We start from the raw sequence: 25,262 nt of genomic DNA on the forward strand, positions 1-25,262 counted from the left end.
GACAGAAGTTGGAACTTAGCTGCTTTTCTAGTTATCTTGTTAGCATAAGCATTACCTTGAGCGATGGAATCTAATGCCTTTTGATGGCCCTTGCAGTGAATGACCCTAGCTTTTTTGGAAGTAGAGCAGCTTTAAGAAGAGTTTTTATTAAGGAGGCATTAATTATGGAGGACCTTTGTATAGTGAGGAAATTTTTTTCTGCCCTTATAACAGCATGGTGGTGCAGGATATGGAAGGCATATTTAAAGTCAGTATAAATATTGATGCATAGTCCCTTTGCAAGAGTGAGGGCCTGAGTTAAGGCAATGAGTTTGGCTTGCTGAGAGGTAGTGGAGGGGGGCAGAGCAGTAGCCTGAAGGATAGATGTGGAAGACACTATAGCTTAGCCTGCCTTTGCCGGTGATTGGCAATTAGGCCTGGTGGAACTGCCATCAATAAACCAAGTGTGATCAGGGTGAAGAACAGGAAAGAAGGAAATATGGGGAAATGGAGTGAATGCCAGGTGGATCAGAGAGATACAGTCATTGGGGTCAGATATGGTATCAGGAATAATGTGAGAGGCCAGATTGAAGTCCAGGCCAGGAACAATGGTAACTGTGGAAGACTCAACAAAGAGTGAGTATAGCTGAAGGAGCCAGGGGCAGAAAGTGTATGCATCAAGTGTGAGGAGGAAAATAGATTTTGAAAGTTATGGGAACTATAGAGAGTAGGTGGAGCATAGCTTGCGATTTTGAGGGCCTCTAAAAGTATTAAAGTGGCAGCAATGAGGTGTGGCTATAGCCTAGGAATAGTCAGGGAAGCAGATAATTTAGTTAAAATGTCTCGGCTTAATAAGGGAAGTGGGCAGGTGGGGATAACTAAAAAAGAGTGCATAAAAGAGTGTTGTCCAAGTTGGCAACAGAGTTGGGGAGTTTTAAGGGATTTAGAAGCCTGGCCATCAATACCCACAACAGTTATGGAGGCGAGGGAAACAGGCCCTTGAAAAGAAGGTAAAGTGGAGTGGGTAGCCTCCGTATTGATTAAGAAGAGGACAGACTTACCCTCTGCTATAAGAGTTACCCAAAGTGTCTGTGATGGTCCAGGATGCTTCCGAGGCAATTAGGCAGTGTCAGTCTTCAGCTGCTAAGCAGAGAAGATCTGGGAAGGAGTCAGTCAGAGAGCCTTGGGCCAGAGTTCCAGGGGATCGGGGAGTGGCTGCCAGGCGAGTTGGACAGTCCAATTGCCAGTGGGGTCCCGCACAGATGGGGCACAGCTTAGCAGGAATCCCGGGCTGTGGGTATTCCTTGGCCCAGTGGCCAGATTTCTGGCACTTGAAGCAAGATCCTGAGGGAGGCGGTCTTGGAGGAATGCCTGGCCGCTGCGGTTCAGGCGTTTTGAAGTTTTTGTGTGCTGGAGATGTGGCTAGGGTTTCTCTCACAGTGGAAGCAAGTAATTGCAACTCAGAAATATGTTGCTACTTGGCTGCCTCTACTCCATTATTGTACACCTTGAAGGCGAGGTTAATTAAGTCCTGTTGTGGGATTTGAGGGCCAGAATCTAATTTTTGGAGCTTTTTCTAATGTCAGGAGCAAGTTGGGTAATAAAATGCATATTGAGAATAAGACGGTCTTCTAGCCCTTCTGGGTCTACGGCGGTAAAGCATCTAAGGGTTGTCGCCAAATGGGCCATGAACTGGGCTGGGTTTTTATATTTGATGAAAAAGAGCCTAACCGCTAACTGATTTGGGAGAGGTTGGATAAAGAAAAAGGAGTATTAACCTTGGCTATGCCTTCAGCTCCAGCCACCTCTTTAAGAGGAAATTGTTGGGCAGGTGGGGGAGGGCTAGTCGCAGAATGAAACTGTAAGCTGGACCAGGTGTGAGGAGGGGAGGTGATAAAAGGATTATAGGGTGGGGGAGCGGAGGCTGAGGAAGAATTGGGACCTGGCTCAGCGTGGTGAGGAGCAGCCTGGGGAGGAGGGGAGAGGTCAGATGAGTCCGTAGAAAAGGAGGATTCAAAAGACTCAGAACTTTGGGTGGACACTGAAGGAACAGGAGAGAAAGAAGAAAGATTTGGGACGAGTTGCATTGGGAGCAGAGACTAAGAAGGGATCAATGTGTAAAAGAATGCCTGGACGTCAGGCATCTCAGACCCATTTGCCCATTTTTCGACAAAAATCATCCAAGTCTTGTAAAATGGAGAAATCAAAAGTACCATTTTCTGGCTATTTGGAACCATTATAGAGTTTGTATTGGGGCCAAGTGGTGTTGCAGAAGAAAATAAGACACTTAGGTTTTAGGTCAGGCAAGAGTTGAAGAGATTTTAAGTTTTTTGAGAACACACGCTAAGGGATAAGAAGAGGGAATGGAGGGTAGAAGGTTGCTCATAGTGAAGAAGGCAAGCCCAGCTAAAAGAAAGCGTAGAGACACGGAGAAGGGGGGTGGTGAGCAGTCCTGGGCTGCAATGTGGGTGAGCAGCCAAAGCAGGCGTCCCTGCAATTGACTTGCCACCAAGGGAATGTGGGTGAATGACCAAGGCAGGCATCCCTGTGGTGATCAGACACCAATGGAGTGTGGGTGAATAATCAGGCAGGCATCCCTGCAGTGATTAAACACCAAGGGAAGAGTGTCTTCCCAAGTCCGTGACCAGCGCCGGAGTTTTGGGTCCACAGATAAAATGTGTCTCCTTTGTCTCTACTAGAGAGGAAAAAGAACTGGAATTGGAAGGACAGGGAGATTGAAGGGTAGCGAGAGAGAGAGACTGAAGGTAGCAAGAGAGGCTGGAGAAGAGAGTGAAAAGACCGCTTACCTGATTTGAAATTGGTGAGATGTTCCTTGGGCTGGTTGGTCTGAGGACCCGAGGTCGTAGGTGGATCTCCTCATGGAGTAAGGGTGAGGACAGGGGATTGGTCTCCCAAAGGAGTCCCACTGACCCGGGTCTTCAGCACCAAATTTCACGCACGTCCATGTGAAGAGACCACCAAACAGGCTTTGTGTGAGCAACAAGGCTGTTTATTTCACCTGGGTGCAGGTGGGCTGAGTCCAAAAAAGGAGTCAGCAAAAGGGAGTTGGGGTGGGGCCATTTTATAGGATTTGGGTAGGTAGTGGAAAATTACAGTCAAAGGGGGTTGTTCTCTTGCGGGCAAGGGCTGGGGTCACAAGGTGCTTAGTGGGGGAGCGACTGAGCCAGGAGAAGGAATTTCACAAGGTAATGTCATCAGTTAAGGCAGGAACCAGCAATTTTCACTTCTTTTGTGATTCTTCAGTTGCTTTAGGTCATCTGGATGTATATATATGCAGGCTTGGGCTCAGAGGCCTGACAACCACCTCATCTCCCTACAGGAGGCCAACAAACAACTTAGAAATGCTAATCAAGAACTCTCTAATCTCCAATCTCTTTTAAAGAAATCCTCAGAATTCCTTACTTCCCCCTTGGCACCTCCCTCTACACCCCTACTCTACACTGACCTATCTGAACTTCCTGGACCAGATCTGTCCCCTGCTTCTACTGCATGTCTAACACTGGCTCAACAGAAGGCAGTTTGGAGTCTGGCTGCAAAGACCCCACCCCCTCATGATTCCCTGACAGCTCCAATGGCAACATCTCATCTGGAAGATGTGGAAAAGAGGGACCCTGCAGGGACATCTCTCATGATCACCCTATTTTGGGAACAACTGCTAACAGGTAGGGGAACCCTGGTGATTGTCTACCAACACCCTGGTCAAAGGCTGAATTCTGAGGCATAAAGAATTTCCTGACCCCCATAAAGATCCAATTGGGTTTGAGAATTTGAGTTCATTGTCAGAACCTATGACCCAGGTCATTCAGACTTTTATCAGCTAGTCCACATGTTGGTCTCAGAAGCTAAAGCTAAGGAATGGCTGGGAAAAGCACAATGGTCAGACCCCATAGCAGATTTGACTCCTGAAGGCCCAATAGAGCCACAACAACCAGTCCCCCAAAATCCAGAAGACAGGCACAAAGATGTGCAGGAATGAGTAACCACCCTATTAAATATCATTCTTTCAGTGTTCCAAAGGGTTGTGGATTGGAATAAAATCCAACAACGCCATTGGAACCCAAATGAATTAGTTTTAGATTATTTAACACATTTTGATAAAACTTTAAAACAATATTGTGGGATGTCAGCTGATTGCTTTGAAAACAATAAAAATGATACATTATTAAATGCAAATTTCTTAACGGACTAGATGATGATTTAGCCACCCTTTTAAAACGCAAATTGGACCACAGCCAGAACTAGTTAGCTGACCAATTATCCCGCAATATGATAAAACAAGAAAAAACAGAAGATTGCCCAAATTATGCATTTACAGCAAAAGCAATTAACTTCTCAAGCCTCTCAGCCCCAGAAAGATTTCAAGCTCCCTCTGTCTGAGGACTCTTCCCTCCCAGTCTGTTACAACTGTAAATGACCGAGACACCTTAAGAGAGATTGCCTTAGGCTGAAACGAAAGAAAAGGCAGAATGCAACTCAGGAAGACAAGGGGTGCTCCAAGGAAATACGGGGGTTTCACCTCTCCAAATATTCTACCCTGACAAACCATTGGGAGAGATTAATATAATAATAAACCACGAGTTTACAACTGCCTTAACTGACATAGGTGTGACTATCTCTGATAAATCCTGTAATCACCTAGCCTTGTTTCCACATGAATAGACTCTCCCTTAGCTGAGAAAGCCAGAGGAACTCCATTTGGCTCCTTCATTTACAGGACATCAAGGACTCCTTACCTCACCCTCTTCCTCAAGGGGTTAACTTGTGTAAGCTGACTCTCAACATATCAAAGAGTCCAATTAACTGATAAGGTACTGAAGCAAGCAATGTACAAAGTTCCCAGGATTTTGCTCAAAAGATAACACCATAATGCCTTGAGTTTGTGTCTGGCAGAGTCCCCATATATAACATCTTATAAAAGATTTAGAGCCCCTGCACCTGGAACTGTTTGCTTCTCTGTAACCACTTGTCTTTTTAACTTTTTGCATGTTTTTACTTCTGTAGAATTGTTGCAACTGAGCTCCCCCACCCCTTCCTAAACCGAAGTATAAAAGAAAATCGAGCCCCTTCCTTGGGGCCAAGAGAATTTCGAGTCGTTGACTAATAAAGGACTCCTAAATTCGTCTCAAAGTGTGGTGTTTCTCTAACTTGCTCGGGTACAACAATCCCACCTTATTTAGAAACCCCATTCCTCAGAGTAATGAAAGAATTAACATGGTGAGTGTGTCTAATAAAATGGTCTCATGTTTTAAGTCCAAACCCATACCTTAGGGTTAATCGGGTTCCACTACCCTGTCGCAGGCTCTAAGTGTGACACACTCAGTAGGTCCCATATGTTTCTAATATGCGCTGGGGCTCCGGTCAATCTTTTGGGCCGTGATCTCAACATCCATAATGCCCATATCTCTTTTTCATCAAAAGGTGAAACTGTTTTAGAATTGGAGCCAGGAGACCAAAAATACCAAATTTTAAAATGTCCTGATAATGTACAATTTACTACTGGTAATGTTAAAACGTCATCTTGTGACCAGGAAAATAAAATAGAGACAGAGAAGGAAATATTAGGGAAGAAGAAAGAACATTGGAATACAGAGCAGAAAACAGTAAAACTCCTTTTAGCTTCCCCAATCTTCCTGTTAACACCAGAAGCGGAGCACTTGCTCAAGGATGGGTCCTCCCGCTTATAGTCTCAGTCAAATACAGATACAGAGAAAGTATTCTCAGCCATTCCAGTAAAGGTAGTGATAAACCCAAAGAAACCCCTATCCAAACTTAAACACTATCCTCTGCAAAAGGAAGCCATATATAGAATTGCTCCTATCATAGAAGATTATCTGAGAAATGATATATGAATAATATATCATTTGAGAAATAATGATAATCTGAGATTATCATTATTCCCTGCACAATCCCCTGGAACAGCCCTATATTCCCTGTAAAGAAACCAAACAGGAGAGGATGGAAATTTGTGCAGGACTTGAGGGCAATAAACAATATAATAATTCCCAGGCACCCAGTAGTCCCCAACCCACAAACCCTTCTATCACCTATATCCATTACCAGTCAGTATTTCTCAGTTGTGGATCTCTATAGTGCCTTCTTTAGTATTCCTGTAGAACCAGGCAGCCAATATTTGTTTGCCTTTATTTGGAAAGAACAGCAATATACGTGGACTGTAATGCCCCAAAGGTAAACAGAAAGTCCCACTTACTGTTCCCAAATATTAGAAGCTGATTTAGAGGATTAAATATTTACCCAGGGCTCAGCATTCATCTACTCTCCTTTGTTCAGACACACTCTCTTCCTCTCAGGAAGATAGTCTATATTTACTCAAACAGCCACCAAGGGACACAAATGTCTAAAGACAAACTTCAGCTATGCTTACCTCAAGTTAAGTATTTGGGACATATTATCTCAGCCAAAGGACTGAGTATTAACCCTGATAGAGTGAGGAATTTTAGCTTTCCCAATGCCTGCCACTAAGAAACAAGAGTTTTTGGGGCCTGGCGGGTTATTGTAGAAACTGGATACCAAATTTCTCCCTTATGGCTCAACTTCAGTGTGCATACCTAAAAAATGAACAACCTGATCCCATCATGTGGACTCCAGAGGGACAATCAGCTGTACAACAAATAAAGGAAATTCCGATTAACGCCCCGGCCTTAGGGCACCCAAACTACAAATTGCTTTTCTCCCTTTTCATACACAAAGTTGGAGGTACTGCATCCGGAGTACTGACCCGGAAACATGGTGATCATCAGAGACCTATAGGCTATTATAGCCAACAGCTGGACCCTGTGGCTCGAGGGCTGCCTCCTTGTATGAGAGCAATAGCAGCCACAGCCTTGCTGTGTACAAAGTTCCCAGGATTTTGCTCAAAAGATAACACCATCTCAAAGTCTGTTGAAGAAATAATTACGGGTTCCCCCTTACCATTTTTGTGCCACATTCTCTTGAGACCTTTCTAAACTCTCATCAAATACAACATCTGTCTGTCAACCGGCTAGCCTCTTAGGAAATTTTGCTTTTATCATCTCCCAATATTACTATTTCCTGCTGTAATAATCTTAATCTGGCCCCTCTCTTGCCAAGCCCTTCTGACAAAACCCCTCATGACTGTGTTCTGATGACTGACTTGACTTCTCACCCCCAGGACAGACCTACAAGAGATGCCACTGGATAATGCTGAGATAGAATGGTATACAGATGGGTCTTATTTAAGAGGAAACGATGGAAATTTTATAGCAGGATATGCTGTGGTTTCCTTACTAGAGGTAATTGAAGTCAATCGTCTCCCCCAAGCCAGATCAGCTCAAGTGACCAAATTGGTTGCCCTGACCGAAGCTTGTCAATTGGCAAAAGACAAGGCTCCAAACATTTACACTGACAGCTACTATGCTTTTGGGGTTGCTCATGACTGGGATGCTATGAAAAGAGAGAGGATATTTAACCCCCTCAGGGCAACCCATAAAAAATGGACAAGTATCAGAGCTGTTAGAAGGTGTTATAAAACCAAAAAGCTTGGCAATTATAAGAATCCCAGGTCACTCAAAATTAGACACCACAGAAAGTCAGGGTAACCAATTCGCTGACGCCACAGCTAAAAGAGCAGCACTCAAGCCATCACCCCCAAGTTGGAAAATGGCCATAAAACCCAAAACACTTAAATACATGTTGAAAGAAACCCAGCGCATAGCTCCTACAAAAGAGAAATCTACTTGGAAACAGGCAGGGGGATACTTGACTCCCAAAACTGAAATATGATGTGGACCTAATCATTCCAAGAAGCCCATTATTCCAACAGAATGTCAGGTGTCCCTTATGAAATATGTTCATAATGTAACCCATTGGAATCCAGATAAAATAATATCCTGGTATAAACAATATTACTGGAAACCATCCTTTATAGTGGCACAAAAAGTTTACTCTCATCTGGGTACCGTGGCTCACGCCTGTAATCCCAGCACTTTGGGAGGCCCAGGGAGGGGGATCACCTGAGGTTAGGAGTTCAAGACCAGCCTGGCTAACATGGCAAAACCCTGTATCTACTGAAAATACAAAAATTAGCCGGGCATGGTGGTGCGCACCTGTAATCCCGCTACTTGGGAGGCTGAGGCAGAAGAATCGCCTGAACCCGGGAGGAAGAGGTTGCAGTGAGCTGAGATTGCACCATTGCACTCTAGCCTCGGCAACAAGAGTGAAACTTCATCTCAAAAAACCAAACAAACAAAAAAGTTTACTCTCATGTGTTATTTGTCCCAAACATAACCCAGGAAAACCCCTCCATGGAGTCCAGGGTCATTTTCCCCTTCCGGCTGACCTTTTGAGGTATGACAGCTTGATTTTATCCAGCTGCCATCATCTCAAGGTTACAAGTATGTTTTAGTAATGGTCTGCATGTTATACCATTGGGTTGAAGCTTTTCCCTGCAGGCAAGCAACAGCCATGACAGTTCGAAAAATCCTACTAAAAAAAATTGTCCCACTGTGGGGAGTCCTCTGTGAACTTCACAATGACAGGGGAACATACTTTATTGGCCAGGTTACTCAAAATATTTGTAAAATTTGGCCCACATTTCAACATTTCCATTGTGCCAACCATCCCCAGTCTTCAGGCCTGGTGGAGAGGACTAATGGAATAATTAAAACACAATTGGCTAAGTTCACAGAGGCACTTCACCTCCTCTGGCCCAAAGCACTCTCCCTAGTGCTGCTTATACTCCGATCCACTCCTTTTGGAAAACATCAATTGTCTCCTTATGAAATTATAACAGGAAGACCCATGTGTATGGGAACGAACATAACCAATCCAACTTTTCTCAAGGGAGATATATTGCAATACTGTGAGGGACTCATTTATCATCTTAGAAAAAGCCAAGATTTGTTAAAGAATTCCTTTCACAGTGCGCTCCCTGAAGATAAGGTGCCTGGTCAAGATCTGCAACCTGGAGATTTCATCTATTGGAAAAGACATCTAATGAAGGATTCCCTTCAACCCTGATGGAAGGGCCCGTACCAGGTACTACTGACTAATCCATGTACTACAAAATTAAAGAGTATAGATTCACGGATTCACATCTCTCATCTTAAAAAGGCACAACCTCCTGAGTGGACTGTAACTCCCACCAAAGACCTTCACCTCCGGTTCACTAAACATGAACCTGCAACCCAGGATTAGAAGCAGACAACAGTTGTTGTGGACTGCTTAAACCCAAGACACAGGACCAGGCCTGTATGCAAAGGGAACGCCTCTGTTTATTGTACAGTAACCATTACAATTATTGTCCTAGAAATACTGGCAACTCCTGTCTTATAAATGACAGGGCACTTGCCTTGTCTGATTTAACGCCATTTAGTAACTAAAATGAATTTCACAACCTTGCTATTATTAATCCTATATCCCTACACCTTCTTGCCACTGCCACCCACAGATGCCCATGAAACAAACCTGTTTCTACAGTGGGCTCAGCATTATGCAGACTGATTACAAAAGAATACCTGCTGGGTATGCAGACTCAAGCCTCTTTCCAGTGGCTTCAGCCTGCCATGGTGGATACCCCCCTTCCAAGGTCAGGACTGGATAGAATACCAAAAAATTATCACATCACAGAAGTGGTCTGGCATTCTTAGTGCTGGGATAACAAAAGACAATATATATAACTGGCCCATTAAAAACACTCTTAAGAACAAGGGATATGGGAAAAGTTTTTGAATGGAAAGGACCAGGTCATTAGATCTCACTTTAACATCCCACCCCCCCACCCCCAGCTAAAACAGAAGGTGGTAACCACACCCCAAACAACAGCCCATTTTCAAAATGGAATAATGCAAATTTGGGCTGGGTTTATCTGGCTCACCTCATGTCTGGCCAACTCAGCCAAAATGCTTCTTTGTGCTGGCAGTGAAGAAACCGTACCAAGGACCTATGGCCAAACAGTACGAGAGATACGGGGTGGACACCTGGAGAATGCTGTGACCACATTATCATATTACAAGACGCTGACTGGAATGCCACCGATTGGGTGCAGCAACCAGGTATTTATTGGCTAGCTCCAAATGGGACATATTGGCTATGTGGCACTAACTTATGGCCGTGGTTACCTCCAGGGTAGTTAGGATGACGTTCCCTAGGTTATGCTTGGGCACAAGGACATGTAATTCAGACCCTGCCAAAACCAGCAAACCTTTTTCATTTACGATTTCATTGGACATGTTAGGTATTCCAATGGTATGATCACTTAGCTTCAATCTTTGTGCCACAGACAGGTATTGAAGATGTTATATGGCATATAGAGGCCTTACCCAATTACACCCAAAAGGCCCTGAATGATAGCCACATGAGTATTGCCTTGCTAAACAATGAGGTCATGCTTATGAGGAAAGTTGTGCTATACTACCATATGGCTTTAGATATACTCATTGCAGCACAACGGAGACCTGTGCCATCATAAAAACTGAATGTTGTGTGTATATTCCAGATGAATCAAAGAACATAACTTGATTTATGACTGATATGAAAACCCAGATAACCAACCTGTCAGATCCAAAACCCTCACTAATCAATTGGTTGAGTAGTTGGTTTGGATCCTGGGGAACTTGGTGGCAGAAGCTATTGTGTATAATAGGAATAGTAATAATTTGTGTTATGTCCTGTTTCTGCTTACAATGTTGTTACGATATGTGCTTGCAAATAAGTTAATGCACAACTGAAAGGGCTGGGGTAATAAATGCCCAGAGAATTGCTTTAATTGAGGAAGCAGTAATATAGCCTGACCCAGCTTCCAGGTTTGCTTTCCTTTTGTTGCTATAAATCTGGCCTAGGTCCTATATATATGTATTTTTTTCTCTCTCTCTTTCTTTTTTCCTTTCCTTTTTCCTTCTTTCCTCTCCTTTTTTTTTTTTTTTTAATCTTCATGGGACACAATTTCCTAGGAATGAGCCTTCCTGGCAATGTGGGACCTAAACTTGTAGAAATAAACAATCCCAGCAACAGGAAACCAGCTCAAAAAAGGGAGGAAAAAGCAACCTGAAGCCAAGAACCCATATTCCTTTTAAAATGCTTCCTCCAAAAGATTTTAAATAAAAAAGAGGGGAAATGTGAAAGGAAATTAAATTCTGGGATCCCCCCAAACTCATTTAGCCAAAGGCAAAAGTCAAAATGGGAACTGGATCATGCAAACCTGCCTCCCCATTTTGGTTCCTCAATAAAATGGTTACAAGATGAAAAGTTACATGCCTCCTCCATATTTTGCCCACAAGGAAATTCCTAGTGAGTTGTTAAAATTTCACCATGGCAATGCAAATTGATAGCTTATCTTTACAGGTGCAGCCGCCCTGGTCCACCAGACATAAATGCATATCTGAGTGTTCTCCTGCCCCATTTTGTCTGTTATCTTATGTAAAATGCAGATTCCCCAGATTTTTCCTCTGCCTCTTTTGTTTATGTCATCTTTTTTTTTGTTGTTTGTTATTTGGCTTTATTTTATATCATAAACTTAACTCTGCAATCCAGCTAGGCATGGAAGGGAACAAGGAAAACATGGAACCCAAAGGGAACTGCAATGAGAGCACAAAGATTATAGGCTATTGCCAGCAAATGGGGAGGAGGGGTGCTCTCCTGAGCTACAGAAAGAATGGTCTGGTGGTTAAGATAAAACACAAGTCTAACTTTAGTAAGTTGTCCACAGTCAGCAATGGTGATCTTCTTGCTGGTCTTGCCATTCCTGGACCCAAAGCGTTCCATGGCCTCCACAATATTCATGCCTTCTTTTACCTTGCCAAAGACCACATGTTTGTCATCCAACCACTCAGTCTTGGCAGTACAGATGAAAAACTGGGAACTGTTTGTGTCCAGCATTTGCCATGGACAAGATGCCAGGACCTGTATGCTTTAGGATGAAGTTCTTGTCATCAAATTTCTCCCTGTAGATGGACTTGCCACCAGTACCATTATGGCATGTGAAGTCACCACCCTGACACATAAACCCTGGAATAATTCTGTGAACGCAGGAACCCTTATAACCAAATCCTTTCTCTCCAGTACGCAGAACATGAAAGCTTTCTGCTGTCTTTGGAAACTTGTCTGCAAACAGCTTGAAGGAGATGTGGCCCAAGGGCTCACCATCTACGGTGATGTTGAAGAAGATGTTGACCATGGCTGATAGTACAGGGCTCCTGGCAGTGGCAGCATCTGCGAAGCAGCCATTTTATATTATCTTACATTAAAAAAATGCAGATTCATTGAACCAGGCAAAGGCATGAATGACTATTTTTCGCTACCCCCTCTTACATGAAAATTGTTTGCTTCTCAATATCCCACCCTTTCCCCTTTAAATTTGGAGCCCTCAAAATCATCTTTGGAGAAAGGCATAGACCTGTCTCCTGGGCATATTCTTAACTTTGGCAAATAAATCTCCTAAAATGATTGGAACTTACTTTTTCTCAATTGACAAAACATTAAAAAAATATACAGACTGGACCCAGCCCGCCCAACTCCCAGTGGAGAGCAAGGTTTCCTTCTATTTTCATAGCCAACCAGAACAATGTTCTATGCACATTTTGTCCTCAGTAAGAGGGCCTCTGGCCAAAATTTGGCTAGTGGCCCATTGGGATAAGAAGCTAACCAAAGCCCCTGTGTTACAGTGTAATTTAGAGACTAGCATAGAGAGTATCATCTCACCAAAAGTGAAGATAGCATTACAGACATCTCTTACTGGGAGTAGTTTGAATATATCACAGGAAAGCCAAATACCTTCTTGCAGACTGTAATGAAGCATTCATTAAGATAAAGATGTTTTTTTGACCAGGTGTTGACCTGCCTGAGGAAAATCAGGAAGCAGCTTATAACACTTTACCTGAAGAATTTCATGACTTTGATCAGCCACTGCCTGACTTAGATGACATCGATGTGGCCCAGGAGTTCAGCTTGGGTCAGAGTAGAGTGGAAGAAATAACCATGAGAGAAGAAGTTGGGAATATCAGTATTTTACAAGAAAATGATTTTGGTGATTTTGGAATGGATGATCATGAGATAATGAGAGAAGGCAGTGCTTTTGAGGATGATGACATGTTAGTAGGCACTACTGCTTCTAACCTCCTATTAGAGTCTGAACAGAGAGAGCACCAGCAATCTGAATGAGAAAATTAACCATTTAGAATATGAAGACCAATATAAAGATAATAATTTTAGAGAAGGAAATGATGGTGGAATATTAGATGACAAACTTATTACTAATAATGATGGTAGTATCTTTGACGATCCCCCTGCCCTCTCTGAGGCAGAGGTGATGTTGACAGAGCAGCCTGCACATGATGATATATGGATGAAGATGATAATACATCAATGGGTGGGCCTGATAGTCCTGATTCAGTGAATACTGTTGAACCAGCCAGCTATGTCTGATCAAACAACACTTGTTCCAAATGAGGAAGAAGCATTTGCATTGGAACCTATTGATATAACTGTTAAAGAAACAAAAGCCAAGAGGAAGAGGAAGCCAATTGTTGACAGTGTCAAAAACTTGGATAGCAAGACAATTAGAGCCCAACTTAATGATTATTCTGATATTGTTACTACTTGGGATCTAGCACCACTCACCAAGAAACAGGTGATGTGGAAAGAGACAGGAGGAGTAGAAAAACTGTTTTCTTTACCTGCTCAGCCTTTGTGGAATAACAGACTACGGAAGCTCTTTACATGCTGTCTTACACCACTTGCAGAAAAAGGGGGAAAGTAGGGCAGATAATTTGGATGAGTTCCTCAAATAATGTGAAAATCCAGAGGTTCCTAAAGAGGACCAGCAACAGCTACACGAGCAGCATGACGTTACTGATAAGCCCATTTTGGAAGAGACAAGCCACCTCCAGGAGTCAGTGATGAGGCCAGCAGAACAAACCTGGATGAGTCAGCTATGCCTCCACCACCACCTCAGGGAGTTAAGCGAAAAGCTGGACAAATTAACCCAGAGCCTGTGATGCCTCCTCAGCAGGTTGAGCAGATGGAAATACTGCCTGTAGAGCTTCCCCTAGAAGAACCTCCAAATATCTGTCAGCTAATACAAGAGTCAGAACTTCTGCCAAAAAGAAAGAAAAGGGGGGAAAAAAAGATGATAAAGAGGAAAAGGACGAAGATGTTTCAGGGGGTGATCAAGATCAAGAAGAAAGAAGATGGAAGAAAAGGACTCAGCAGATGCTTCATGGTCTTCAGTGAGCTCTTGCTAAAACTGGAGCTGAATCTATCAGTTTGCTTGAGTTATGTCAAAACACAAACAGAAAACAAGCTGCCGCAAAGTTCTACAGCTTCTTAGTTCTTAAAAAGCAGCAAGCTATTGAGCTGACACAAGAACTGTACAGTAACATCATCGCAACACCTGGGCCAAAGTTCCACATTTTATAAGGAGCTAGAAGCATTATAGCTAGTGTTTATTTCACTAGTGCTTACAAATTGCCCCCATGTGTAGGAGACACAGAACCCTTTAAAAAAAACTTAGAGTTTTGTCTGTACAAAGTCTTTGCCTTTTTCTTTCTTCATTTTTTTCCAGTATATTAAATTTGTCAGTTTCATCTTTGAGGGAAACTGATTAGATGGGTTGTGTTTGTGTTCTGATGGAGAAAACAGCACCCCAAGGACTCAGAAGATTATTTTAACAGTACAGAACAGATGTGTGCAATATTGGTGCATGTAATGATGTTGAGTGGCAGTTGAAAGTCATGATTTTAATCTCAGTTCTTCATTACTGCATTGAAAAGGAAAACCTGTCTGGGCAAATGCCTGACAGTTTAATTTAAAACTATGGTATGAGTCTTCGACAAGAAAAAAAAAAAAAGAAAAGGCTTTCCATCAGTTGTAACACTGGCAATCTTCTTGTTAACCTTAGGGATGGCACCTGAAATAACAAAGGTCACCCTCTTGAGATTCATTTTAAGTGTAATTCCCTAATGAGCAAAGGTATATGTGAAATTGTGTTGTGACTGATACCCTTCAGCTACAAAAAGATAGGACTGACTTGGTTTAAAGTGTTCTATTTTGTCAATCATTCCATTTAAGTCTTTCTGATGAACTCGGCTATCTCAAAATCTGTCATTTTAATGAGGCTCCAAAATGAGCAGAAATATAGGCCTGATTAGAGTACAGTGACTATCAAAAAACATAACTTTCTAGGAGTTATAAATCAAAGTATAAAAAGATGTTTGGATATATCTGAGTATTCAGATCATGAAAATAGAAATTGCCCTGCCTACTACAAGGACAGACTGATGGGAAATTATACACCAGGTCAACTTAACCTTTAAGCAGACAATGCCGTAAAAACTAATGGCTTCTCTGATATTTATTATAAGTTTTAGTACTGATCTCCTTTTCCAGTGCTGCACATTCCTGTGTTTGGAACTTTAATAGCTTTGCAACGAAATTCTATATCCAGTTTCCTATAATTTAACTGAAGAAAAACACATCCAAATAAAGGTCTATATTAACAGACCAGACAGCATCAGAAATCATGTGACTATTATGATTATCAGAATATTTCTTAAATTTTTAGGGCAAAATTAACACTGAAAGTTCTAGCTTAAGTGTTGACACTTTCATGGGGAAACAATCACTTTTGAAACTCAGACTTCAGTGTATACCTAACAATTTAAAATTATGCAAAATGTTTTAAATTTGTGAACTCATTACTGTTTTAATGATTCAGTTTCTTGAGAGTTTAACTGCAAAAAATTGCTATTGCAGATTTATTTTCAATATTCTATGCCTGTAAACCATGGAGTTTTCTCCATTTGTAAAAAGACATTGTAGATAATTGAATGTTTGATTTTATCAAACATTCTTGTCTTGGTTTCTTGTTACATATTTTGTTAGTCTGGTTTTTTTGCTTATCGGGTTCAATATTATTCTTGGAAATAGTTGATGCTATGTTATGTATAACTTTTCTAATAAAAGTTGTGTTATAAGCTGTTAAAAAATTACAGTATTACAGACTGGCTACACAATAACTTTATAGGAAGTCTGAAAAATACTCAAAGTTCTATAGCAACCAAGCAAACACCTAATCAAGAAAAAGACACAGTCAAAATGCTAAGAAATTTTGTTAACATTTTTACTTGCCTGTACCCTATCCTTCCCTCCTGGCACACCTGGGGAAGCAGCAGCCCTGCTGCCAATTCCCTCCCTAGAACCCCAGAGAGAGGAGAATGGACTTTATTTGCAACATTCTAACCTGTCAAGGGGCTGCCTGAGGTACTGGTCTCTGTTTTACCTAATTCGGAGGTCAGACAGGGAAAAGCAGCATGGCTGGATACTCAGGTTCAGAAAAAGCCACAGGAAATGGTGAGCACTACTCATGAACACTGCAGGCGGCCTACAAACTCACAGATACCTGGAGCAAGAGGTCAGAGGTAGAGGAACACAATAGAACATCTAAGTCCACCCTCGGAGAAGCAGGGGTGAGACTCTTTAGGAAACTGAGACATTTGTAAGCAGTCATGCATTCAAGGGAACTGGAAAACAACAACAACAGATACCCAGGCCAAGGCAAAATGCATAGCCAGAAGAGGCCTAAGAAGACCTTAAGACCTCACATGGGGCTGATCCCAAGCTGACAGCGTGCCCTGCTAATGAGTGAAGGTCTTCCCTGGCACAGAACCTACTTGTAATGACTAGCAGAGGTGGCTGTTTTTTTGAATGACCAATTTTTAAAAAGAACAAAAAAATAACAAACCATGCAAAGAAACAGGAAAATATGGCCCATTCAAAGGAAGAAAATAAACTGTCAGAAACTGTCCCTGAAGAAACACAAGCATCAGAAGTACTAGACAAAGACAAAATGTCTTAAATATGCTCAAAGAGCTAAATGAAAACTCAAAGAACTAAAGGAAATCAGAAAAACAATACATAAACAAAAGAGAATATTAACAAAGAGAAACTATAAAAAGGAACCAAACAGAAATTCTGGAGCTGAAAAAACAGTATCTGAATTGAAAAATGCCTAGAGGGATTCAACAGTAGATTCAAACAGGAAGAAGAAAGAATCAGTGAACTTGAAGGTAAGTCCTTTGAAATTATTGAATCTGAAGACCAAATAATAATAATAATAATTAAGAAAAGTGGACAGCGACTAAGAGACCTATGGGATACCATCGAGCTGACCAATATATGCATTACAGAAGTCTCAGATGGTGAAGGGATAAAGAAAGGAGCAGAGGAACTATCTGAAAAAATAATGGCTGAAAACTTCCCAAATTTGAGGAAAGGCATTGATTCACAAATCCAAAAATCTTGATGACCTCCAGGTAGGATAAATCCAAAGCAGTACATACCAAGACACATTATATTCTAACAAAAGCCAAAGACATGGAACACTGCAGGGGGACTACAGACTCACAGAAACCGGGGGCAAGAGATCAGAGGTAAAGGAATGCAATACAAAGTCTAAGGCCCCCTCAAGAATCTTGAAAGCAGCAAGAGAAAAGTAACTCATCATGTCCAATGGATCTTCACTAAGATTATCAGTGGATTTCTCAGTAAAAACCTTGAAGGGCAGAAGGAATTAGATACCATATTTAAAGGAAATTTTTTCATTGTTATTTTATTTTTCCATAAGTTATTGGAGTTCAGCTGGTATTTGGTTACATGAGTAAGTTCTTTAATGGTGATTTGTGAGATTTTGGTGACCTGTCACCAAAGCAGTATACACTGCACTATATTTATAGTCTTTCATCCCTCACCCACCTCCACTCTTCCCCCCAAGTCCCCAAAGTCCATCGTATCATTCTTATGCTTTTGCATCCTCATAGCTTCACTCCCACGTATCAGTGAGAACACATGATGTTTGGTTTTCCATTCCTGAGTTACTTCACTTAGAATAATACTCTCCAATCTCATCCAGGTCACTGCAAATGCTGCTAATTCATTCCTTTTTATGGCTGCATAGTATTCCATTGTATATATATACCACAGTTTCTTTATCCACTTGTTGATTGCTGGGCATTTCAGTTGGTTCCATGATTTTGCAATTGTGAATTGTGCTGCTATAAACATACATATGCAAGTTATCTTTTCTGAATAATGACTTCTTTTCCTCTGGGTAGATACCCAGTAGTGGGACTGCTGGATCAAAGGGTAGTTCTACTTTTAGTTCTTTAAAGAATCTCCACACTATTTTCCATAGTGGCTGTAGTAGTTTACTTTCCACCAGCAGTGCAGAAGTTTTCTCTGTTTACCATATCCACACCAACATCTACAGTTTTTTTTATTATGGCCATTCTTGCAGGAGTAAGGAGGTATTGCATTGTGGTTTTGATTTGCATTTCCCTGATCATTAGTGTTGTTGAGCATTTTTTCATATGTTTGTTGGCCATTTGTATATCTTCTTTTGAGAATTTTCTATTCATCTCCTTAGTCCACTTTTTTATGGGATTGTGTATGTTTTTTTCTTATTGATTTGTTTCAGTTCATTGTAGATTCTGGATATTAGCCCTTTGTCACATGTATAGATTGTGAAGCTTTTTTCCCACTCCGTGGGTTGTCTGTTTACTCTGCTGACTGTGCCTTTTCTGTGCAAAAGCTCTTTAGTTTAATTAGGTCCCAGCTATTTATCTTTTTATTGCATTTGCTTTTGGGTTCTTGGTCATGAAATCCTTGCCGAAGCCAATGTGTAGAAGGGTTTTTCCAATGCTATCTTCTAGACTTTTCATAGTTTCAGGTCTTAGGTTTAAGTCCTTAATCCATCTTGAGTTGATTTTTGTATAAGGTGAGAGATGAAGATCCAGTGTCATTCTCCTACATGTGGCTAGCCAATAACCCCAGCACCATTTGTTGAAAAAGGTGTCCTTTTCCCACTTTATGTTTTTGTTTGCTTTGTTGAAGATCAGTTGGCTCTAAGTATTTGGGTTTATTTCTGGGTTCTCTATTCTGTTCCATTGGTCTACATGTCTATTTTTATACCAGTACCACGTTGTTTTGGTGACTATGGCCTTATAGTATAGTTTGAAATCAGCTAGTGTGATGCTTCCACATTTGTCCTTTTTGCTTAGTCTTGCTTTGGCTATGTGGGCTCTTTTTTGGTTCCATATGATTTTGGGAATTGTTTTTTCTAATTCTGTGAAGAATGATGGTGGTATTCTGATGGACAGTGCATTGAATTTGTAGATGGCTTTTGGCAGTATGGTCATTTTCACAATATTAATTCTACCCATCCATGAGCATGGGAGGTGTTTCCATTTGTTTGTGTCATATATGATTTCTTACAGCAGTGTTTGTAGTTTTCCTTGTAGAGGTCTTTCGACTCATTGGTTAGGTATATTCCTAAGTGGGTTTTTGTGTGTGTGTGTGACTATTGTAAAAGGGGTTGAGTTCTTGATTTGATTCTCTGCTTGGTCGTTGTTGGTGTATAAAAGAGCTACTTATTTGTGTACATTAACTTTGTATGCAGAAATTTGGCTGAATTCTTTTATCAGTTCTAGGAGCTTTCTGGAGGAGTCTTTAGGGTTTTCAAGGTAAATGATTGTTATATATAAAGTTTCGATGCCGCAAAAGAAACAGCACTCGAATATAAAATTTTCTTTTTAATTCTCAGCAAGTCTAGTTACTTCTATATAGAAGGGTGCGCCCCTACAGATGGAACAATGGTGAGTGCACACTTGGACAAGGGAGGGGAAGGGGTTCTTATCCCTGATGCATGTGGCCCCTGCTGCTGTGTTTTTCCCCTATTGGCTAGGGTTAGACCGCACACGCTAAACTAATTCCGATTGGCTAAAAAGAATGACGGGGTGAGTGCTTTGGAGGGAGTCAGGGCAGAGCAGGTAGCAGGTAATTGGAATGAGTTAGGGTGGAGCAGATGACTGGAATGTAGGGTGGAGCAGGTGATCAGAATGAGTCAGGGTGGAGTAGGTAATCCAAAAAGGTTGCTTTACAAGGAAGTTAAGTTTAAAAGTAGAAGGCAAAGAATTGAACATACATATGAATTCTTTGAAAAGAAATTTAGAACTCATATCTAACATGATCATATCATCAGCAAACAGTGACAGTTTGACTTCCTCTTTACCAATTTGGATGCCCTTTATTTCTTTCTCTTGTCTTATTGCTTTGGCTAGAACTTCCAGTACTATGTTGAAGAGGAGTGGTGACAGTGGGCATCCTTGTCTCGTTCCAGTTCTCAGAGGGAATGGTTTCAACTTTTCCCCATTCAGTATTATGTTGGCTGTGGGTTTGTCATAGATGGATTTTATTACATTAAGGTATGTCCCTTGTATGCCGATTTTACTGAGCGTTTTAATCATATAGGAATGCTGGGTTTTGTCAAATGCTTTTTCTGCATGTATTGTGATGATCATGTGATTTTTGTTTTTAATTCTGTTTATGTGGTGTATCACATTTATTGACTTGTGTATGTAAAACCATCCCTGCATCCCTGGTACAAAACTTACTTGATCATGGTGGATTATCTTTTTGATATGTTATTAGAACTGGTTAGCTAGTATTTTGTTGAGGATTTTAGCATCTGTGTTCATCAAAAATATTGGTCTGTAATTGTCTTTTTTGGTTACACCCTTTGCTGGTTTTGGTATTAGGATGATGCTGGCTTCATAGAATGAATTTGGGAGGGTTCCTTCTTTGTCTTGTAAAATAGTGTCAAAAGGATTGATACCAATTCTTTGAATGTCTGCTAGAAGTCTGCTGTGAATCAGTCTGGTCCTGGACTTTTTTTGTTGGTAATTTTCTCAATTACCATTTCAATCTCACTGCTTGTTGTGGGTCTGTTCAGGGTATCTAATCCTTCCTGATTTAAATTAGGAGGGTTGTATTTTTCCAGGAATTTATCCATCTCTTCTAGGTTTTCTAGTTTATGTGCATAAAGGTATTCATAGTAGCCTTGAATGACCTTTTGTATTTCTGTGGTGTCAGTTGTAATACTTTCCGTTTCATTTCTTACTGAGATTATTTGGATTTTCTCTCTTCTTTACTTGGTTAATCTTGCTAATGGTCTATCAATTTTATTTATCTTTCAAAGAACCAGCTTTTTCATTTCATTTACCTTTTGTATTTTTGTTTGTTTCAATTTCACTTAGTTCTGCTCTGATTTTGGTTATTTCCTTTCTTCTGCTGGGTTTGCGTTTGGTTTGTTCTTGTTTCTCTAGTCCCTTGAGGTATGACCTTAGATTGTCTGTTTGTGCTTTTTCAGACTTTCTGATGTAGGCATTTAGGGCTCTGAACTTTCCTCTTAGCACTGCCTTTGCTGAATCCCAGAGGTTTTGATAGTTGTGACATTATTGTCATTCAGTTTGAAGAAGTTTTTTAAATTTCCCTCTTGATTTCGTTTTTGACCCAATGCTCATTCAGGACCAGGTTATTTAATTTCTATGTATTTGCATGGTTTTGAAGGTTCTCTTTGAAGTTGATTTCCAGTTTTATTCCACTGTGGTCTGAGAGAGTGCTTATATAATTTCAATTTTCTTAAATTTATTGAAGCTCATTTTATGGCCTATCATATAGTCTATCCTGGAGAAAGTTCCATGTGCTGTCGAATAGAATGTTTTATTATGCAGTTGTTGGATGAAATGTTCTATATATATCTGTTAAGTCCAATTGTTTCAACATATAGTTTAAATCCATTGTTTCTTTGTTGACTTTCTGTCTTGATGACCTGTCTAGGGCTGTCAGTGGAGTATTGAAGTCCCCCACGATTATTGTGTTGCTATCTCATTTCTCAGGTCTATTAGTAACTGTTTTATTAATTTGGGAGTTCCAGTGTTAGGTGCCTATATGTTTAGGATTATGATATTTTCCTGTTGGAAAGGCCCTTTACCATTATATACTGTCCCTCTTTGTCTCTTTTAACTGCTGTTGCTTTAAAGTTTGTTTTGTCTAAGAATAGCTACCCCTGCTCATTTTTGGTGTCCATTTGCATGAAATGCCTTTTTCCGCCCCTTTAAGTTTATGTGAGTCCTTATGTGTTAGGTGAGTCTCCTGAAGGCAGCATATAGCTGGTTGGTGAGTTCTTATTCATTCTGCAGTTCTGTATCTTTTAAGTGGAGCATTTAGACCATTTATATTCAAATGCTAGTATTGAAATGTGAGGTATTGTTGCTTTCATCATGCTCTTTGTTGCCTGTGTACTTTGGTTTTTGTTGTTTTTGCTTTTTAACTTACATTTTTGTTTTATAGGTCCTCTATGATTTATGCTTTAAAGAAGTTCTGTTTTTATGTGTTTCCAGGATTTGTTTCAAGATTTAGAGATCCTTTTAGCAGTTCTTGTAGTGATGGTTTCATAATGGTGAATTCTCTCAGCATTTGTCTGTCTGAAAATGACTGTATCTTTCCTTCATATAAGATACTTAGTTTCTCTGGATACAAAATTCTTGGCTCATAATTGTTTTGTTTGAGGAGGCTGAAGATAGGTCCCCAATCCCTTCTTGCTTGTAGGGTTTCTGCTAAGAAATCTGCTGCTAATCTGATAGGCTTTCCTTTATAGGTTACCTGGTGCTTCTGTCTCACAGCTCTTAAGATTCTTTCCTTGGTCTTAAGTTTGGATAACCTGATGACAAAGTGCCTAGGCGAATATCTTTTTGCAATGAATTTCCCAGGTGTTCTTTGTGCTTCTTGCATTTGGACATCTAGGTCTCTTGCAAGGCCAGGGAAGTTTTCCTCGATTATTCCCCCAAATATGTTTTCCAGGCTTTTAGAATTCTCTTATTCCTCAGCTACACTGATTATTCTTAAGTTTGGTTGTTTAACATAATTCCAGATTTCTTGGAGGTTTTGTTCATATTTCCTTATTCTTTTTTCTTTGTCTTTGCTGGATTGGGTTAATTCATAGACCTTATCTTCAAGCTCTGAATTTCTTTCTTCTACTTATTCAATTCTATTGCTGAAACTTTCCAGAGAATTTCACATTTCTAAAAGTGTGTCCAAAGTTTCCTGAGTTTTTGATTGTGATTTAAGCTATCTATTTCCATGAATATTTCTCCCTTCACTTCTTGTATCATTTTTTGAACTTCCTTGTATTGGGCTTTGCCTTTCTCTGGTCCCTCCCTGTTTAGCTTAGTAACTAACCTCCTGAATTCTTTTTCAGGTAAACCAGGTATTTTGTCTTGGTTTGGATGCATTGCTGGTGAAGTAGTGTGATTTTGGGGGAGTATAGAAGAGCCCTGTTTTGTCATATTACCAGGGTTGGTTTTCTGGTTCCTTCTCATTTGGGTAGGCTCTGTCAGAGGGAAGGTCTAGAGCTGAAGGCTATTGTTCAGATTCTTTTGTCCCACGGGGTGTTCCTTTGATGTAGTACTCTCACCCTTTTCCTACGGATGTGGCTTCCTGTGAGCTGAACTGCAGTGATTATTGTCTTTCTTCTGGGTCTAGCCACCCAGCTAGTCTACCTGGCTCCAGGCTGGTATGGGGGGTTTCTGCGCAGAGTCCTGTGATGTGAACTATGGGTATCTCAGCTGTGGATACCAGCACCTGTTCCAGTGGAGGTGGCGGAGGGTGCAATGGACTCCCTGAAGGTCTTTAGCTTTGGTGATTTAATGCTCTATTTTTGTGCTGGTTGGTCTCCTGCCAGGAGGTGTTGCTTTCCAGAAAGCATCAGCTTTAGTAGCGTGGAGAGGGACTGGTGGTGTATGGGGCCCTAGAACTCCCAAGATTATATGCCCTTTGTCTTCCACTACCAGGGTGGATAGGGAAGGACCATCAGATGGGGGAGGGACTGGGCATGTCTGAACTCAGACTCTCCTTGGGTGGGTCTTGCTGAGGCTGCTATGGAGGATGGGGGTGAGATTCCCAGGTCACTGGAGTTGTGTACCTAGGAGGATTATGGCTGTCTCTGCTGAGTCATGCAGGTTCTCAGGGAAGTGGGGGAAAGCCAGCAGTCACAGGCCTCACCCACCTCCCACACAAACTGAAGGGCAGGTCTCATTCCCACCGTGTCCTGACCAACAGCCCCAAGTCTGTTTCCAGGCATAGAGTGAGACGGGATTGAAAACCTGCTCAAGGTTATCCGCCTCCCAGCTGAGAGAGAAAAGGGCTTTAATTCTTCTCCCTGCTTGTGAAATGTGCATGCCCAATTCACTCCCTCTGCTGAGTTCCAGCCAGGAGGCTTCTGGCCACATTCAAATTGTTACAAAGTTCAGCTACAGAATTCCTTCTCCATGTGGAGTTTCACCCCTTGCTCCTCTGGCCACCCTCTGGATGGATCCCTGTGGTGCCAGGCAGGAATGGGCTGCTTGGGTCCCAGCAAGCTCCCGGGTCCTTTCTGTTGCTTCCTCTACCTCTGTATTTCACTTGGCTCTCTAACTTGACTCAGCTCCAGGTAAAGCTGGAAACTTCTCCTGCAAACAGAACTTCAGCCTCTCCAGTGAGGGTGTGTCTTCAGGAGAGGAGGGTCTACCTTTCTCACTTCCACAGTTGGGAAACTCACAGTATTTGGGGTGTCTTCCCTGTCCTGCAGGAGTACTCTGCTTCTTTCAGAGGGTCTGTGGGTCCTCTCGGGATTGCTGGTTTGTTCCTATAGTCAATCTGGCACTAAAATTCACAATGCAAGCCTCCGCATGCTGCTCTGTCCGGAGCTGCAATCAAGTCCTGCCTCCTGTCTACAATGATCCTAAAGGAATTTTTTTTTTTTTTTAATGTCAACAGATAATTCTACATCTTGCAAAACTGACCTTCAGAAATGAGGGACAAATTAAGATATTCTCAGATAAATAATACTCAACACTGCATGGGAACTTTTAGCCAGAACAATTAGGCAAAAGACAGAAACAAAAGGCATCCAAATTGGAAAGGAAGAAGTAATATTTTCTCTGTTGGCAGAGGATATGATCTTACAGGTAGAACACTGTAAATATTTCCCCCAAAAAACTGTTAGAACTAGTAAATAAATTCAGCAAAGTTGCAGAATACAAAATCAACACACAAAAATGAGTTATGTATCTATATTGACATTAAACAATCTGAAGAAGAAATTAAGAAAACAATTCCATTTACAGTAGCATCGAAAAGAATAATATTCTTAGAAAAAAACCAAAGAGGTGAAAGACTTGTACAAAGAAAACTACAAAATGTTGCTGAAAGAAGCTAAAGAAAACACAAATAGATGGAAAGACATCCCATATTAATGAGTTGGAAGACTTAAAATTGTTAAGATGTCAATACTACCCAAAGTGATCTACAAATTCAATGCAATCCCTATGATTAAATAAAATCCCGATTATGTTTTTGCAGAAATAGAAAAATTAACCCTAAAATTCATATGGAAATTCAAGGAATCACAAAGAACC

The 25,262-nt window shown here is 41.1% G+C and overlaps 1 pseudogene; it reads left to right on the top strand.

Annotated features, from left to right (window-relative positions):
- The first annotated feature begins 12,538 nt into the window (after positions 1-12,538).
- Positions 12,539-14,391, top strand: LOC104675585 (annotated as a pseudogene).
- The last annotated feature ends 10,871 nt before the right edge of the window (positions 14,392-25,262 follow it).

This window comes from Rhinopithecus roxellana, chromosome 7 (assembly GCF_007565055.1).
Source record: "Rhinopithecus roxellana isolate Shanxi Qingling chromosome 7, ASM756505v1, whole genome shotgun sequence".
Lineage (NCBI taxonomy): Eukaryota > Metazoa > Chordata > Mammalia > Primates > Cercopithecidae > Rhinopithecus > Rhinopithecus roxellana.